The sequence below is a fragment of the Mustela nigripes genome, chromosome 13, assembly GCF_022355385.1.
Source record: "Mustela nigripes isolate SB6536 chromosome 13, MUSNIG.SB6536, whole genome shotgun sequence".
In the NCBI taxonomy this organism is placed as follows: domain Eukaryota; kingdom Metazoa; phylum Chordata; class Mammalia; order Carnivora; family Mustelidae; genus Mustela; species Mustela nigripes.
In genome coordinates, this window is record NC_081569.1 from 14568159 (window position 1) to 14587580 (window position 19422).

The 19422-nt window shown below is 46.3% G+C and overlaps 1 long non-coding RNA gene across 1 annotated transcript; it reads left to right on the top strand.

Annotated features, from left to right (window-relative positions):
• Positions 1 to 395: 395 nt before the first annotated feature.
• Positions 396 to 1825, top strand: LOC131999082 (uncharacterized). The gene is made up of 2 exons (XR_009399011.1): positions 396 to 542; positions 1283 to 1825. It is a non-coding gene; the product is annotated as an uncharacterized LOC131999082 (long non-coding RNA).
• Positions 1826 to 19422: the final 17597 nt, after the last annotated feature.

The following is a 19422-nucleotide window of genomic DNA, read 5'->3' on the forward strand; positions in this document are numbered from 1 at the left end:
ATCAAATAAAGAAAAAAAAAAACTTTGAACAGAAATTATATTATGAAAATATCATATTGATTTAGGGAGGAGAGGGATTAAGATAATCCATCTATTAATTCATATTCAGAGGTCAGGCTTTTGTTTTGAGGGACTGTCTCCAACTTCACATGACATCACTTCAACTGGACAGCTATGCTGGTGAAATTCCCCTGGTAGTCCAAGTGCTGGTCAGGCAGGGGCAATGTGGTGTTCACCTGGAACCTAGTTCTTGAAATGCATTTGTTGAACTGAATTAAATGGCAGACGTGGCACCACTAGTGGCATCCGAGGCTACTGAAATACCCAGCTCTAGTGTTCATGGCTGAACCCTGCTATGACTAATCCCTTTCCTGCCTATTTCCTGTTTTAGACAGAAAAATATCCATACCTGGCTAGTCAACTCAAAATAGGAATGATGGCAACAGTAATGCAGTAAAAACCTAGACTCCACACTCACTGTGCGTGAGAGACCATGCTGGGCCCTGTTACTTTCCATGATCCTTACAGCAGCTGGAGGGAAGGTAGGATACTGGTCCCATTTGGATTTCACAACCAAAGAAAGTGAGATTCAGAGAAGAAGGGCTCAAGTCTCAGAGCAAGCATGGGATGGACCCAGAGCTCAAGTTGGTTTTTGTTGTCTGATCTGGATACTGTGCCTTAATCATGATCCAGACTCATCGAACTAGACCTTGAGGCATAAAGGGTCCTAGGGGTACCTGGGTGGCTCAGTTGGTTAAGCTGCCAACCAGATTTCAGCTCAGGTTCATGATCTCAGAGTCCTGGGATCGAGCTCGGAGTTGGGCTTCACACTCAGTGTGGAGTCTGTTTAAGGAATCATTCTCTCTCTCTCTCCATCTGCCCCTACCCTGCTCTCACATACTCGCTCTCAAATAAATATATAAATTTTAAAAGAAAAAAAGTGCATAGGAATTTTTAGAACAGAAGAGGGATTTCCCTGGACATGGAGGACCGCTACATGCATACTGTTAAGAGAAAGAAGCTAGTCTGAAAAGGCTACATGCTGTATGATTCCAACTATATGCCTTCTTGAAAAAGCTTATGTACCCAAAGCAAATCTGGAGTGGGAGATCTCTTCTGGGTACTGGCTCTTTCTTTCTTTCCTCTGTTCTTCCCTTCGTTTTCTCATGACCCCACTAAGCAGTGCTGGGATGGTGAGGCCCTTGAGTAGGGTGGGAGAGAGGGACAAGAAAGACCCTGCTCATTCTGACCCTCTGCCCTCTTCCTGTTCTCCCTTCCACAGGACCGATGGGCTGGACAGTCTTAAAACCTGGCTGTGGCCATTGATTTGGACGACTCCAGCAGACCCACATGTCCTACGTTCAACTTTTCAAACCTACCCTGTTTGTAATTCCTCAGCAGGATTCTGAGCTCTGCTGGACATATTTCAGTTTTACAGATAAACAGAAAGATTTTGCTCCAAATTTGCCCTTAGTGTGGGGCTTTGTTAATGTGATATGCCTCATATCAGTGAATGCCTACTTTTGAGCCATATGCCCTGAATAAGTTATCCGGTTTCATTGTTTGCTCTTGGTTAAAAAAAAAAAAAATTCCATATACTCTGACCTCATGACACGTAAACCCTGCCCGTGCAGTTAAAACAGGAAAACTTGTCATCTGATATAATGAAGGCAAATCAGCTGGTAGATGCCCTCAAATGTTTCCGTTTCCACCAGTGTGTGGGCATTGTGGGTAGCCATAGATTATTAATCAGGAATGCGCAGGAGAGGATTTCTTGTTTGTGTGTTTGTTAATTTCCAAAATAAACTCAGTACAAAGAGATAGAGCCACAGTGCATTTATTTTTCATTGTTAGCACATATCATTATGTCATCATGTAAGAATTGCCCAAAGAAATAGAAAAAAAAAATTACCACATGGATTGCTTAATGCCACCCGCCACCCGCCCCCACCCAACAGCCCGCCTGTGGAGTTGTCTGAGAAAGGAAAAAACATGAGCATTAGTCAGGCCCTCGGGGTGAGGAGGCTTCTTACCGTGAGCCGGTGCCAGGTTAGTCTGGGAGTCTGCAGAGCAGGCTTTGGCAGGCCACCAGAGAGAGGGCATTTCATAATCTAGGACTCACCCCCGAGCGTTCTGAGCCAGCAAAACACTAATGGGAATCCAGGGTGAGAGGAAAGTGAGGGAATTTATTCTGTGGATCAAAACGCTCCACACTTAAAGACGTTGTCTCTCTAGCTTTGATTTCTTTTTATTTTAGCTGCTGCACATTCCGCCCCCCCCCCCCGATTATATAATGTATCAAATTGTTTTGTCTTTGGATCCCTTGAATGCACTATTACACAGAATCATCCCTAAAGAGCACTGACTGTTTGGGAAGAAGTTGTGGGAAAGATGGTGGTTTTGTAATAAGATATAAAAAAAATAATGAACAGTTATTGAGCACTTACTTTTACCAAGTGGTGTGCCAAAATGTGTATGGGATATTTCAGTAATTTTCAGAACTCTAGAATCTGGGTACTGTTACCAAGCCTAATTGTAGCTGGGAAAACAAGCATGCCCGAAGTCACAAAGCGAGTATGTAGCCAAGGCAAAAAGTAAATCCTTGTAGCTTGATCAAGTTTATGTTCTTATGGTTGACACTGTTTCCCTGCAGATGGTGGTAGCTCTTGTCTTGGTGTCTACCAGGAGCGGCTGGCGGGGTCTGGGTTTCCGTCTTTGCTAAGTACCTATTCTGCTAACTAATATGTACTTTAAAACTACTGATAACAAAAACAAAACAAAAAACCGCACTGAGTTGGAAGATAGGTTGGCAGTTTCTTACAAAACTAAATATATTATTACCATATGATCTAGTAATCACATTCCTTGGTGGTTCGAGTTCCATCTGAGTTGAAGATTTCTGTCTACAGGGAAACCTACACGTTCTGAGTGTTTCTAGGAGCTTTATTCCTACTTAGGAAGACGGCATAATACCAATCAAGATGTGCATCAGTGGGTGATTGGATAAACTGTTGTATATCAACAATACAATACTATGCATCAGTAAAAAATGAGCACTTAAGCCATGAATGGACATGGAGGACCCTTACATGCATACTGTTAAGAGAAAGAAGCTAGTCTTAAAAGGCTACATGCTGTATGATTCCAAGTACATGCCTTCTGGAATAAGCAAAAGGATGGAGCAGCAAAAACATCAGACATTGCCAGAGGTTTTGTAGAGGAGGGAGGGATGAATAGGTAGAACACAGAGGATTTTTTAAAAAATATTTTTTATTTATATACTTGACAGAGAGACAGTGAGAGAGGGAAGACAAGCAAGGGGAGTGGGAGAGGAAGAAGCAGGACTTCCACCGAACAGGGAGCCTGATTTGATGCTCCATCCCAGGACCCTGGGATCATGACCTGAGATGAAGGCAGACACTTAATGACTGAGCCACCCAGGTGCCCTGAACACAGAGGATTTATAGGGCAGTGAAACTATTCTATCTAATACCATGGTGGTAGATAAATGTCATTATACATTTGCCAAAACCCAAAGAATGTACAACAACACGAAGAGTGAACCTAATGTAAACTGTGAATTGTGGCTAATAATAATGTATCAGTATTGGCTCATCAAGTCTAACTAATATACTACATTAAAGCAAAATATTAATAATAGGGAGGAAAGGTGGAGAGGAGTGTAAGGTAATATAGGACCATTTTAAACTTTCCACTCAATTTTTTCTTTTTTTTTTTTTTGTAAGATTTATTTATTTAATTTTAGAAAGAGACAGAGAGAGCAAGAACATGAGTGGAGGGAGGGGCAGAAGGAGAGGGAGGAGAGAATCTCAGGTTGACTCCCCTTCTGAGCACAGAGTCCAATTGGGGGATGGGGGGCTCAATCCCAGGGCACTGAGATTATGACCTGAGCATCCAAAGTCAGATGCTTAAGTGGTTGAGCCATCCAGGTGCCCCTCTATTAAATTTTTCTATAAATCTAAATTGCTCTGAGAGAGTCTATTAATTAAAAACAAAAAAAAGAGCATGGTAGTTTGGGTGGGATGGTCTGGAAAATAGGACTGAAGGAAGATTTTTCACCCTTTTTTACCTTTTGCATGTCTTGATTACTTATTTAAAACAAATTAAAAATTGGAAGCCAGTAAAGGAGAGAATTATCAACTTGGGTATGATCCCAAGACTATGGCATCAAATTTGGCCCATTTCTAGTGGTAGGATCTTGGTCTCTGATTATATATATATATATATATATATATATATATATATATATATATATATTTTTTTTTTTTTTTTTTTTTTTTTTTTTTAAAGAGAGAGAGAGTGGAGGGGGAAGAAGCAGGTAGGAGGGGCAGAGGGAGAGAGAAACTTAAGCAGGCTTCATGCTCTTCGTGGAGCCTGACATAGGGCTCAATCCATGACCCTGAGATCATGACCTGAGTTAAAATCAAGTGTCAGAGGCTTAATCGACTGAGCCATGCAGGTGCCCCACTGGTCTCCTGTATTCTTGATGTGTTAGAAATGCCATGGTTAGGCATGACCCACTTGGCTAGAGGGTAGCTGAGGTGAAGTCCAAGGGCACTAGCCTGGAGGTTGCTATAGGTCTTCATGCTGCCCTTTCAGACCCTTCCCAGTTTCACACACTTCCATCTGTTCCTTAGATATTCAGTGGAAAGCTCACTGTGGTGAGCTAGTTTGCAATCTGAGATTGCTGAGGTGACACAATGCTTGGGAAAAGGGGAAGGAAAAAAGGAAAGAGGGAAAAAGAATGAAGACATAGAGGACAAGAAACAAAGGAAGGAAGGAAGGGAAGGTAGGAGGGAAAATGTAATTTTGATGGGCCGGTCAGAAGGCCAGTAGAGCTACCCATCAAAGGTCTGGTCTTGGCAGATGATTCTGGAGACTGCAAGAAGGGTGCCTTCAGATCTTCTAGCGAAGAATAGGGCTGGAATTGTTCCTGATTCCTCTCTCCTTCAAACCTTGGAAGGAACACTGAACCAAAGAGGGGACTAGCTCATGTCTGCCGCCATTTTCTGCATCCTCACCACCAGGCCTGGTAGATGCCATTAATCACAGGATGTGTCCATCTGTGTGCCTGTCATTTGAGCTGCTCCCTATGGTCAGAAAAGCAGATGACGGGCAAATTCCAGACACTTGGCTATGTGGGTCTTCTGTGGTGACTGGGTAGAGAAGTTATTTCTTCTTGCCTACATTTTAATTTTCGCTAAATCTAATTTATGCTTACAGAATGAGGCAGTTATGTTTAGAGAGAATGGAGTGAACCAAATTCCATTTGGCTTTTGTGCTGAACTGAAGACATTAGAGGTTTTAAATATCACTGGGCAGTTGATAGAGTGGGAACACACACACACACACACACACAGCAAATCTGATACCATGAGTCAGCAATAGGGTCTATCTGAACAAACAGGTTTTCTTTTTTATTATTATTAGGTTATCAAACTGGTTTTCTCATCATTCAAAGAATGTATGGTTTTATATGTGGAAATATTTTACACATCTAGTACAAGCATTTTATTTAGTAGTGTTATACGTAAATGGTCTAAAATTCGAAATTTCCAGTTCTTGCCAACGGCCCTGGCCTCCAGGGAGATTATATTTATGAACTCTGATGTACAAGAGAATCTCCAAAGTTATGAAATATTATTTAACATGTATATATATTCCACATATATATAGACATACCACCCCTGAGAAACCAAATCAAACTTAGTTATTGGCTTAATGTGAAGGTCCTAGAGAACCAGGACTGATGGCTCCTTCCCAGGCAGAACAAATCTTCCCGGAACTGCCAGGGTCTCTGCAGGTACTGGAGGCTACCAGCTGCAGGGTCCCTTTGTGTTCCTTCAACATGATCTTCAAATGGCACCTTAGTCTATCCTTATATACGAACTCCAGAAAGGTTTGATCTTATATGTAGAAGTGAATTTATAATACCAGGAAGTAAACAGTATATTCCAATTCTGTATCTATATTCTCCTTCAGCTCTGAAGATTCGTCTACAAATCAATGAAACATATTCCCTGAGTCTCATGTCATCTGTTTCTTCAACAGTAGAGGTAGGCTTGGGTTGTCTACCCCAACCCACTCTGGCTGGGGGTTCTCACCCTAAGCCGGTGGGAGGAATTCATGAGAGGGCAAGGTATTGAGTTATGGTCATGGGACAAAGAGAGATAACTGGGCACTGATCTCGGCTTGGATTCCTTCATGCTATCCTCTACCAACTTAGCCTCTAGATCCAGGCATGAAGAACCACCAGGTGGAACTCCTAAAGAATGAATTTCTTTCCAAAGTGAGTCCTTCACCCACTTCCACGGGGTCTCTGAATGGGACAACCTCCAACCACCACCTGTTTACTGAAGGTCTGCTTTGGTTTGGCCAAAATGTCTATGTCTACACTATGCCTAATGTCTACAACCATATTATTATTTCTGCACCACAGATGAAGCTTCTAATACTTTGAGAGGTTACACTATCATCTGCAACAGCACGATGATGCTTTATACTGATTGAGGACTAACTCCTTTCCAGAAATGTGGAAAACATGAGCCCTCAAACAAGTTTGTAAATTAAAGACTATTAATATCCCCACATTACAGATGAAGAAACAGAGGCTCAGAGAATAGTTGGATGTGCCCAAGATCATAGAATGCATCACACAGAGGTATAAGAACCTTACTCCAAAGGCTTTCACCTTCATTGCTAGAATTTCTGGCAATGTGGAGGAGTAGAAATGAACTAAAAATTGATGGCAAGTTTACACAGATATTTCATTAAAATGAGACAAGTCAGGATAAAGGAAAAGAATGATAAAATCTTCTGACTGGGAGCTTCACATTTTTAAATTTGGAAAAACTAAAAATTGTGGGTGCTTCAGTTTCATTGGCCCAGGAGTATTTTTTTTTTAATTCTTTTTAAAAAACTATTTTCCCCGACTTAAAACAACTTTAACACTTGTGGAAGTAGAGATTGGACAGTAAAAGAGATGGCAGTTCCTGGGGCATTACAGTGATTGATTTTTTTCTTAAGACTATGACTCGTGCATTGTTTCTTAATAATGTTCAGGATATAAAAATCATTTGCATAAACAGTAACTTGGGAAGGTCAGGAATATATGTAAAGGTGAAAGGAGAGGTGAATACGTTCATGGATCTGAAGGGCACCACAGAGGTATAATGTGATAAAATGGGATGGTATCCACTGAGGTTAAGAGGGAGACTTCTTAATTTGATCAGGTATTAGCAGGTACAGCTTCTGAAAGTTACGACCTCCTCTCATTTGGTATTAAACCCATGTAGTTCATCTGACCTAGAGAGGAGGGGATAACAACAATGAAAATAAATAACATAATAATAATAAATAAATAATTCAAAAGAGTAAAAGGGAAGGACACTTTTCTTTCTTTTGAGAAAAGAAAGATGTGTGAGAATAAAGCGTATTTAAGAAGATGTAAAAAACTCCTATTTTATTTTATTTTAGCCATTGAGACCAATAAAAACATCCTAAGGAAGGCTAAATGCCTTTCATGGACTTTCATTTGTCCACTTAGAGTATAACATGGTCAAGCACAAGATGGGCTTCAGGAGAGATGCGGTTGCATATGGCGCCATTCAGAACAAAAAGGGCATTAGCCTGCTTAAGTTTCCAGGACCTGTATCAATCCTTCTGTTTCCAGTGTCTCCATTTCTGCCCCCTCCTCACTGCCAGCACTCACATGTGTGTGCACAAGCATCACAGGAGGGAGGGAAGTTTATTCTCCATAAACAATTCGCTCTTTGGCCACTCTTTGAGCGTGCCAACCAGGTTGCCAATTCTGTTGTAGACACCTGTCCATTTGGAACAGGAATGAAAACAGCCACTCATTTCCTAGAAACCATCAAACACCCTGTCAGCGAACAACAGCTCTGCGTTAACTGCAATCTGGGCAAGACATGAATGGGTCATATTGATAGCCAATTACCAATCCTCCAAGCCATTCCGTTTTCCTCAGATTGATGAAAATTTCTAATTCCTTTGCTATGATACAATTTGAGGAGGATCATCTTCTAATCACAGCGATAAGCTGCTGAAACTTTAATTTGGGTTATGTAATTGGGTCTTTAAAACGGTTTTAACCACACCTTGCTACCAAGAATCCAAGGTCAATCCATATTTTAAGGTGGCTTTCTGAGTGACATCTCCATTGTTCAAATAACAAGGAAATGGTTTCCAACCACATTGCTATTGGATTCTGGAAAACTTCAATAATTTCAAATAGAAGCAAGTATGTTTGTGTGTGTGTGTGTGTGTGTGTGTGTGTGTGTGTGTTTTGGGGGCTCTTTAGCTTTTCACCTGTTTTTTTGTTTTTGTTTTTTTTGTAAGACTCTGGCCCGGTCTTTCTAAGGATGGCATCCTCAATGAAACTTGGATGAAAAATAGTTTAGGTTAGTGGCACTCACCACTTTCAGATGAAATGTCCCCATCAAAGCAAACTTTCTGAGAAGCCTGGGTTCCATGTTTAGGAGTTCCTGCCTGGAGGAGACTGGAGACTAATGTGGGCTTAATGTTGTTGTGAGCCAGGAGGCTGAGCAGAGTAACAATACGAGTCTGTTGGACATGTCTTCTGGGTTGTCACGTTCAATTTGCACATGACCTCCTGGCCAAAAAATGGGAAAGAAGTGGTAGAATGTGGGACTGAAAGCTCATATTATTGCTTTGACAGCTTCACTCATCTAGAAGTAATGCAAAATGCAATTTATATTTATACACTCTGACCTCCTGTGCAGAGAGGGAGAGTATCTAATGATGGGCGGAGGTAGGGGAGGAAGAAACAGATCTCAATACAGCTGGAATTTGTCTGCATTTTTGCTTTTCAACCATTCAATTACAGTCAAAAGATAAATGAAACACGAACAGGGCACTGGTGAGGTAGTGACACAATTATTTTATAGTGACTGGGTTCTGGCTTTGAGTCTTGGCAAAGGGGGCTGCAACACGCCTTATTTCACTGGAGACAGATAATCTGCCTGTTCCCACCGGACAGAGGCCCTCTGCTTGGGGGTGCATCATTATGTCCATCAGAGAGGAAAAAAGACACCAGAGAGTCAGTGACACTCCAGATCTGCATTTGGAAATTCTTGAGAGGGGCTGACACGTTAATCCTATTAACCAAGATAAATCAAGTCAGGCCTGGTGGTAACTGGAGCATTATTCACTTTCGAGTGGAAATAGGCAGTGGGCAGAAAGCACCATTTTCTTTTGTGCATCGGGAAATTTACTGGCTTTTACATGCCCCCAAATAGCTTCATTCTGAATAGAGCCTATGAGCTAACTGGGGAGAATGGGCCTGTAATTGTCAGAATCCTCAAATATGTCCTCAGTGTTTCTGAACAGGGTTTGAAATGAATACTGTGTATAGGGTTTATAGCCTCACAGTTTGAACAGAAGTAGGACACACGGGGGAAAGGATTTTGACTTTGTCCGGAGATTAAAAGGGACAGCAATAATCACCTTCATAAAAGTGGCAGTACCCACACAACCCAAGGCCAACTACAGATGCCCAACGACAATGGGGACCATCCTGGGGACCCACACATCAAGCTTGAGAAATAAAACAAAAAGAGAAGCTGGGCATGGCAATCAACAGCACAGGGGAGTCTTTCCAAAACGACTGCTCCAACCCAAATGCATTTTCTGTCTTCTTACTATTTTTCTTTTCTTTTTTTTTTCTCTTGGGGAAGGGCGATTAAAAGCTTCTATTTCTGAAGTTTGCCCAGATATATGAAACTTCTCCCCACCAGATCTCACCAGCACCTGTGGGGCAGAAGACAGAAATGCATTTGTTTTTTCTTAACTACACAGAATAGACTTTTCATGTGGAGGAATCCCCAGTAGCCCCTAGTCTCAAATCAAGTGTTTGTATTTTCCTGACTCTTATCAGAGTTTAGGATACAAACTCTTCCTTCTCCCCACCCCTCCCCCACCCTGCAAAGAAAAGGAATTTTTCTGCAGAACAGCTCGCCATTTTCTGCAGGTTTCCTTGAGGGGCTAGAATGTGGTTTGGGTTTTTCAAGTACTGTTTTGAAGGTATTATTACTAGCTTCCGGGTGTAGCAAGAAATTAACCGGAGAGTGTGTGAATTGGGACAGGGGTGGGCACCGGAAGTCGGGAATCTCAGTCTGCCAGGCTTGAGTCCGGTGACATCTCTCTTGGAAAGGCCCTTGAGAAGGTCAGGGCGACGGGCCTAGGGAGCAACATAAGGGTAGGCTGTTTCTGCTTTACAGCTGAATGAGAATAACTTCACAGCCACCTCCTCATTCAGGCGGGACCTGGATCTAGAGTTCTGGGGCTGGATATGTGGATATGGGGCCTCAGGGGTCAGGCAGGGGACACTCACACCATCTCCATGACTGGCTACCCTACTTCCTTCTTTCAACAAATACACCAACGACAAAATAAGGCAGCAAGAAGATAGTTGCAGGGATTCTGGTTTGGGTCCTCTTTCCCAGCCCTCTCACCCGTGCCTGCCTTCCTAATCCTCCTCCCCAACCCGGCGACATCTGTCACGGATAGTGAAGGATACCTGAAAAATATTCTATTCCATGTCTCCCATCGGCGACCTAAGGGGATTCCAAGGTGACCTCTCTGGGTGGATGGGTGTGTGTGGGGAGAGGGGGTCCTTCTCAATACAGAACGGTGGCTGCTGGAGACGGGGTGCCAGGCCACCGCGGACCACGGACCACGGGGGAAATTGCGAAGCCAGAGTTTGCTTTCAGGGGCGCTCACCCCTGCGGGGAAGATCGAGCAGGCGGCCCCAGGGACACCCGGGCCCCCCGCCCTTTCGCGCTCCCCATCCCCGGCGAGGTTACATCGCGCAGGCTGTGGGAACCCTTCACCTTCACACATCGGATAGAAAAATCTCGAATACATACGAAAATAACTACAGGATGGGTCTAATTAAGGAAAGGGTTAGGATCAATTAAATAAACAGCCCGGTGAAAAGCTCCCAGGATGCTGGCCGAGGTGACCTCCGTATCATTCTATTTGTCCCCATCCCGTTCTGTTCCTGGGGATCACCGCCCCCCACACCCTTTTAAAAAAAAAAGAAGAAGAAGAAGAAGAAACGAAAAGCGCAAACAGGTTCTTCTCATTTTGTGGAACACGTCTCAGCTGCACGTGTATGCACCGCCTCAGAAGCCCAGAACTTTCTCCGGGATCCGGGCCCAGGGGACCGGAGGGGGGCGGAGGGGCGCTCCGGGGCGGGCACCGCCTCCCCCACCCCCCCAGCCGGGATCTCGGGAGCCCCGGGCCGGCCCCGCAGGAGTTAAAGCCCGAGGCAGACAAAAGGGAGGCCGCCGCGGCTCCTTTCCTCGGCTATCAGTTGAAAATAGAACCGCTGCCCTCTGGACTCTACCTCCCGCCAGAAAGGGCATTTTATTACAGGTTATGACAAGTTGCCGAGAGACACGGAGAACTCAATAAGAAGGAGCGGCGAGCGGAATCACAAATGCTCGAGATGTTTGGAAGACAGAGCGAAGATGACTTCAAATGATAGGTGTGAGCAGGACTCGAGATGGAATGTGAGGGCTCGGCCTGGGTGGGGGCCGCGGCGCGTGGGTGCGCAGGGGGCCCGGGGGGGGGGCGCCGCCGGCCCCGCCCGAGAGTCCCCCCTACCCGCCCCCGACCCGACCCTCGCTCCAGGAGCCCCGCCGCGGCCCGCGATCGCCCCCGAAAATTCACGCCGCCCCCCTCCGCCCAAATTTGTGTTTTAGGTTATACGCAGGAAATCTGCATTTCCCTGTCTCCGGGACACTGTTGCTTCGGGGACCTCTGCGACAATAGGGATGTTCATCCCACAATCTGCGATGTGCCCCATGCACACTCGCGTTAGATTTTCTTTGAGTTGTTCTGGTTTGCCTCTGAGTTTACATCCTGTCGCCTAGTTAAAACCGAAGAAAAATGCGATCAAGCCGACTTCTCTTTTCTCCGAGGTGGGAGATGCGTCTTTGGGGGTTTCTGCTAAGTCAGTACCACAGCCGTAGCGGGGGCTCAGAGTCCCTCCCGAGGAGCTCAGTTTGCAGGGTGGGGAACGTGTCCTCCTTCTCCTTCTCCCTGGCAGCTTTTCAAAAGCTTTTCATCACCCATCGCCAGTGGAAAATAGTTCTGTCTTTGTGAGCGCTCAGACCTGCAGAGCCTTGTCTGCCCTCAACTCAAAGTGGGACAGGGGACCCCAAACGGGACACAAAGCCAGCGCCCCAACTGGAAGTGAGCTGGCAAGTTTCAGGTTGGTCTTCAGATGCCCGCTAAGTTGGGGGCAGGGAGGGTAGTTATCTGAAGTCCGGGAAGAAAAGGTTGGGGGGGGGGGACGTTATATCCCCACAAGTGTGATATGTTTATCCAAATTCCATTCCCATCTCTCAAATCTAGAGAAGAGGCGGTTTGTAGTTTCAAAAGGAAGCCTCGGTGTAATATTCGTTTCTTTGAAGGTCTTGAGCTTCATCAAAGTCAGAAAACTGGAAACTTTCTATCAGCAATACTTAGCACACTGCGGCAAAAATGCTTAAAAACAAGAACAAAATCCCCAACCCCTACAGATCCTTCTTTGCCTCCTCCCCACTCCTGGTGAAAAATATTTGCAAATAAAATATGAACCTCTGTCCTCGAGGAGGACGAGAGAAGAGCTAAACTGCAGATAGGTAACAAGTGTCCATCAGTGTTTCCCACACTGGAAAGAGGGCTGGGTCCTTGAGGGGTGTTTGAAAAATGGCTCCAGTGCTTGCCTGATGATTGAAGCAGATAAAAGGTAACAACCCCACAAAGTTGTAAGGAGTGGTTTTTAAAGAGGCAGTTTCTTGGAGTGATGATCTCGGCAGACCTTACCCCTCCCCCGCACCCTGCAACAAGACCAGGGCAAACAACTTAGTTTTTCCAACTTCAACCCAATCTTTTACTCTAAGTTTTTTTTTTTCTCCAGAACTGTTTATTCTCCTCATATCAAAATATGCCTGATTTTTAAAAAATAAACCATTGTTTGCTGTTCTTCTCAAACTTTCATTTCACCCTCCTCCCCTCCCCCAGCAGCTTTGTCAGACAGACAGACATACAGCTTTGTCTGTATTTCAGTGTTATGACTACAAGTTGGAAAGATTCGTAGCTGAAAAACAAATCGTAAGTGCCCACGGTGGGCATCTGCCACAGAAACGTGCTAAATTCAAAGAGCCACTAAACTGAGTGGGCAAGGCACCTGGAAAATAGATCATTTTTAGAGCACTGGAGTCACAAAATGAATGGAATAGGAGACCTTGTTTTTCTGTCATGACGTGTGCCGTTACTGATCATTGTACCTTGAAGATAAAACTGTGTTTGCCCCAAGGATCGATCAATTTATTGTGTTCCTTTTGTTTGAAAACTCTTCAGAACCGAAAAATGCAAAATAGTTGTTCCTTATGGGACTGGCCATCGGCTAAAAGGTCTGCGGAACTCTTGGGTTCTTTTCACGGAATAAGTCACACGTAGAAAAAGTTTGAGCCCGCAGGACGGAAAACCTTCCTCTGGTGTTTGGCTTTTGAAAAGACTGGGAGGAAGAAATTGTAAACGAAATCAGTCCCTGGCTTGGGCTGTGTGAATAGGAATCCTTACAAATCTGCTGGGGTAACAAGAGCAACAGGGAAAAGCAAAGGCACTGAACAAAATGCTCATTTCTGCACTGGGGCAAAGTCTTAGCATATTAGAATCAATCTAGTCAATCTTTATCATTTTGTTCTCTCTTCCTTTTTGAAATCTATCTATCTGTAGATATCTCCACAAAGACATACCAATTTGTTTTCCAGGATCCAACTTAAATATGCTTAAAACTGCATTGATTTCACATGTCCTTGTCCTTTCAATATACCCTGTCCCTCCCTCTTTCTGGAAACAGCCAATTATTCAGAGTAAAGAAAAATCACACATCTCCAACCCCCCCCCCCCCACCCCCAACCTTCCAAAAAGAAAAAGGATTGAGATTTAAGTAGAAGATACGTGAAGCTGTCACCAATAGTGCCACGAGGGAAAAAAAAAAAAAGTTTTAAAAATAAGAAAGATCATCAGTAAGAAAGTTAAAACAAGAGCCATCCTCTGTAACTGAAATTGACCTTGCAGAGGTGTTCTGTATTGTGTCTAAAAACAACAACAACAACAAAACAAAAAACAGGAACAGAATTGCTACTTGGAAGAGAGTTAAGAATGAAGGCAGTGGGGCAGAGGCAAGGGGACAAATGTTTAAGGAGAGGTAAAGGGAAAGAGGCAAAGTGCCCAGGAACAGGCTTGGCTCTCCTATCTTTACACATCTTCCAGGCAGCTCGGAGAAGAGCTGGAAATCAGGCTGAGAGCAAGATGGGACAGAGAACTCTGAGAAAGGTTTAAACTGTTTTAGCCCCTTTGTGAGAAGAGCGGGGGACATCTCTTTTTATGGTTTTCCTCCCTTCTGAGGCTTAGAATAATAACTCAAGTGGCTGCCCGTCAGCCCCTGTCCATCTTCTTTAGCAAACTTGACATAGTGGAAGAAATATGACACGTGAATTATTAAAGAGGAGCTAGTTGACTTCTAACCTTGATTGCTTTTCTCAGACCCCATTACCTGCACATTTATCTAGCAACATACAGCAAGAATTACAGGGCGTGCAGGCTAGAAGAAGAGAGGAAAAGCGAAGCCAGGGTTTGTGAAAATATCGGGGAAAAGCGGGGTGTTTTTACCTTCCCATTTGCCCCACTCCAGGGATGTTAGTTCCAGAAAACAAACCACTCTTCCAAGAAAGAGTTCAGTTTCTCTGTTCAAGGACACAGAGACAGAACTGAAAGGATTGTCACCATCACCCCTGTCATCTGATTCCTGTTCCCTTTACGAAGAACTTCTCAGGTTTTTAATTTTATCTTTAACCTGATGGAAATCAGTTCTTAACTTTATGAGCGATGGCCATATCCAGGGCTCCTCTATTCCTCCTCTCCTTTTCAATTCAACTTGTGTTTTTGCAGCTTACTTGCAAACACTTCTCAAAAAGGGAAGAAACGCATCCTCTGCACTTCGATACATAGCCTCAAGACCCTGAGTTGGGTGTTTCCAAAACTTTAGAAAATATCCAGATCCTGTTTCATTTAGGCAACCGATCATATTATAAAAATCAGCAATAATCATCCAGGCATTCAAACAAATTTTTCTTTGTGTTAATTAAGCACCCATTATTCTGTGGGCTTGAGTAACCGGCAGCTGTTGGTGGGCTAAAACAGGAAAGGGGTATTTGAACACTTAGGGGCTTCTTACTTTAAAATGAACAAGGGAGATGCAGGCAAAATATAATAACAGTAGCAGTAATAATAGCAATAATTTGGTCCTTTAGGCATAGATTTGTATATCCCGTTGCCAAGGTGAAGGTGATAATTGAATCTACCCCAAATCTGAGTGATGCAGTAGTCAGAAATGACTCCATCTGACAGAAGAGCCAAGAGGCAGGTGATGGATACTATTGTCCAAACGTGACCCTCCATTAACACCACCTATCAGCATCTGGATTCTGTCACTGTGTCCCATTCCAGAGCCAAGAGGGCTGCCTGGCATATTCCAAGTGCTTCAAGGGTTTTCAGGCTGTGCTCAACCTTGCGTCAACTAAATGGGTGGGGAGGCTGACCCAAACCTTGCTTTCTCTATCTGCACTCGCCTTATTACCCCTTTTCCAGGCCCATTGTTGGGCAGGTGGTGGCAATTTGCTCCTTATCGCGCCTCTGTTTACAAGGGCTTTTTTAATAATAACAAAAGGAGAAATGGTATTAATATTAATTAACACAATAGAATGAAACAGTTTTGGGAACCCACCAAATGAATCATCTCCTCGTCTAATTGGAACTGGAGAGAAAGGGGAGGGGGAGGGGAAGGGAGGGGAGGAGGATGGGAGGGGGGAGGGGGAGATACAGATGACCTACTGGGTGACAGGCACAGGTTGGAAGGGTGACATTTTATTGTAAGCCTCCCAATGAAAGGAAGAAAAGGAAGGGACCAGTCAATTTAATGCAGGGACCAAGAGTGCAAGAGTGTTGCTAAGAGACAGAGATGCTGCTAAAGTTCTATCAGAAGCACTACTCTGACCTTATGCAAATAGAGGCGGCCAACTCTTTGTGGAACGGCTGAAAATTCCACCCCCTGTGTCACCAATACCTGGCATCGAGCCTTTTATTCAAATGTTCTCTAAAAACACACACAGAGGATGTGACAAAGCATGACACATTTAGGGGCTGTAAAGAAAAAAAAAAAAGACACAGACAGAATTGGGGGAATAATAATAATAGTAATAATTTTTAAAACTCAGGGAAAAAAAATCAACACCAGATCTTCCTGTGGAAATGTCACCCATCTTTACCTTCTGGTACTGTCATTTTCCTGCAGCTGAAAAGTAACCTAAAGATTCAGAAATTGCCTCCTCACTGCAGAAATAGAAGCCTATTAAGACACCACCATGGCTCCCTAGTATGGCCATTTGCACCCCAGGAACATGGGGAGGGATGGTGTGAGGGAGGGCGGGCAGGAGTGTGTGAAAGCCTCGTGCAACTAGAGAAATTACATAGCATGCACCCCTTAACAAAATAAAGTATGATTTTGCTTCTATTTTAACTATCCCCTCTGGGATATGGTTAAATGCTAGAGGCGACAGGGGTCTGGGGGCTCCCTGGGTCTTTCAGGAAGTTGCCTGTCCTTACACATGCACAAACTGGGAAGGCCAGATGCATTTGGGAGGGTGGCTTGAGGGCTGCAAGGCTGGGGGACAGGACCTAATCCACTGGCCTGGAAGCCCTTGCTGAAGGGGGGGCTCCCCCCGCTGCTCCTCTGGGTCCCATCAGGAACCTCCAGCCCAAGCTCACTTCTTCACTCTGGAGAGAAACCCTGTTCTAGGACTCGGTGTGACCATCTTGGAGCCTCCGGGTTTGACACCGTTTGGGCCACCTAAGGCTGCAAAACTTTGGGGTCGCCTTCCTGCATTATCACTTCCAGCAGTTCAGGCCAGCTTCATTCTCTACCTCCTCTCTCCTCCCCTTTTCACTCCAAGTTAGCCCTCCCCTTTTCACTCCAAGTTAGCACGGGTCCCTTTCTGCAGCTTGCACAGCTCTGGAAAAGGAGCCAGGTTTCTCAGGACAATCTACCAGAAACTTAGGGCGCCAGTCCTAAGAAGTTGTCAAACATGATACTCACGGTTCTTGGGGGAATTTTTTTTTTTTCTCCCTAGGGTCAGATCGGTGCTGCAGCGTTTTTAATTTCTGGGCCTTAGAGTAAGGAGTGGGGGGACCCTAAAAGGTCAGGGCCGCCTCACACACCTGCCGCCGCCGCCCCTCTCCCATCGCCAGGGGCCTCCACCTAGTAGAACCCGCTGCACCCAGAAATCCACAGGACCTGGAGACTTCTGTCCAGTCCTCACCTGCCTGCTTCCCCAGGGAGGGCTAACTCTAGAGCAGTGGAGAAATCGGTAAGTGAGGGTCAAGCACCAAAAGGCGCAACTTTGCAAACTCAATTTAACCAGAGAGATTTTTACCCACTTTATTCCCTCCCTCACTTTTGATTTCAATATTGATAACAGACTCGCCGTTTCACATCTTTGTGGGAATGGTGGCAAATGAATTCATTTATCCACTTGGGGGGGCGGGTGGGAGCGTTTCCAGCGTTCAGTGGAGGATAACTTCCCAGGGCAACTTCTCCCTAGGACCCTCCCACATCCCCTCTTAATGGCGGGACTTTTCATAATGTGCACAATACTATTAAAATTTCATATTAGCAGTGTGTATGGTGAACTTTGTAATGGGAAATTCAATAGCTGCTGTAAATATTAATGGAATATGAAATGAAGCCACAGCCTCGACCAGCCCTGACAGTAAAACGGAGCGAGCATGTGGCGGCCCCGGGGCGAGAGAGGCCTTTCCTCTTGTCGCTCTCGCTTTATTACATTAGCGCGGGCCTCCCCGCGCCGGCGTGGGCTCAGAAGCCGAGGCGCCGGGTCACCCATGACAAATGTCCCCGTGTCTCGCCAACAGGCCCCGCCTGGCCCTGCCACTCCATCTGCCCAACAGGTCCCCGGAGAGTGCTTGCGGGTGTCAGTTTCAGGTAAAGAGCTCTTGAAAGCGCAAAGTCTCCAAAAAGGTTACAAGGATTCCAGCGCCTCCTCCGGTCCCCCGAGCCCCTGTCGCCGCCACCGCAAGCGGAATCCGCAGCCGGGGGGTGGGCGGTGGCGGGGGATAAGGAGGGAACCCCCAGCTAGTTTTCTGGAATTGAAAGCGCTGTTAGGGCAGCCGGATTTCTCCTTCTCTCTCTCTCTCTCTCCCTCCCTTGGATCCCTCCCCGCCTCCCGCCTAGAGGCCCCGGCCTCGGAACTGGAGGTGGGGCTGGCGGGGTGCGGCGTCCCGATGCGAGACGCGTTGGGAGCGGGTCCAGGCCGGTCGTCCGGGTCCGGGCTCGGTGCCGGGTCTCGATCGGTCGCCTTCAGCGCCTACGAGGCCGGGGCCGCTGGAGCGAGCCTGCTGGCGGCCGGCGAGAGAGAGGGGGCGGGAACCCGGCTGGCGGTGACCTAGGTCGCTCGGTCCCCAGGCCCCGGGGTCTCCAGAGCGGTCCCTCGCCTGCGCGAGTCTTCGGGAACCCGCCGGGGAGGGCGTGCGCGACCGAGGGAGGAGCAGCGCGGGCGGCGGCCGCGGCGCCCGGATTGGATTGGTTCCGAGCTCCGGTCGCCGCGGAGGAAGGTCCGGGGCGGCCCGACGAGCCGACAAACGTGGCCGTCAACACCTCGAGCCGCCCCGGCGGGTTATTTCAACAGGCTGGGAAAGATCGGCATTTTGAGTGGCAGGCGACGCCTTTCCTCACTCCCAGTGTTTCCTTTGCCGCGACGGCACTTAGGGGAGCTTAGTTTTAGATGGGGCATTAATCTTCACTTGTTAAGAGATAGCCTGTCAGCTTTTAGCCGGGGCTTTCCCCCTCTCGGCAGCCGCGGCCCTCCCCGGCGCTCCGCCACTCTCCAGCGGGACCCGCCACCCGCGCGCTCCGGGCCGCAGGGCCACGCGCGACCGCGGAGAGGACCCCAGGCTTAACCTGCGGCGGAGGGAGCGAGCGGCAGAGGCCGGGCGCCAGCCGGAAGTGAACGACAGCATCGACCTAGATCACCAGGCAGGCAGCCTGGGCCGGCGCTCCAGAGGGTCCCGGCACCCACCCCTGGCGCTTTGGCCTGTTTGCAGGTGGGGAGTGTGGAGACAGGCGTTTCCTGAAACCACGAACACGGCCGCTTGCACCTTCGCTAACTCAGTTTCCCCAGTCCTGACCCCCCCCCTTCCCCATGCCAAGTTTCACCCGGAGTGAAGTCATCCGTGATCTCCCCTTTACCCCCAGCTCTACTGCGGTCACTTCTACGTTCACTGGAGCCCCCC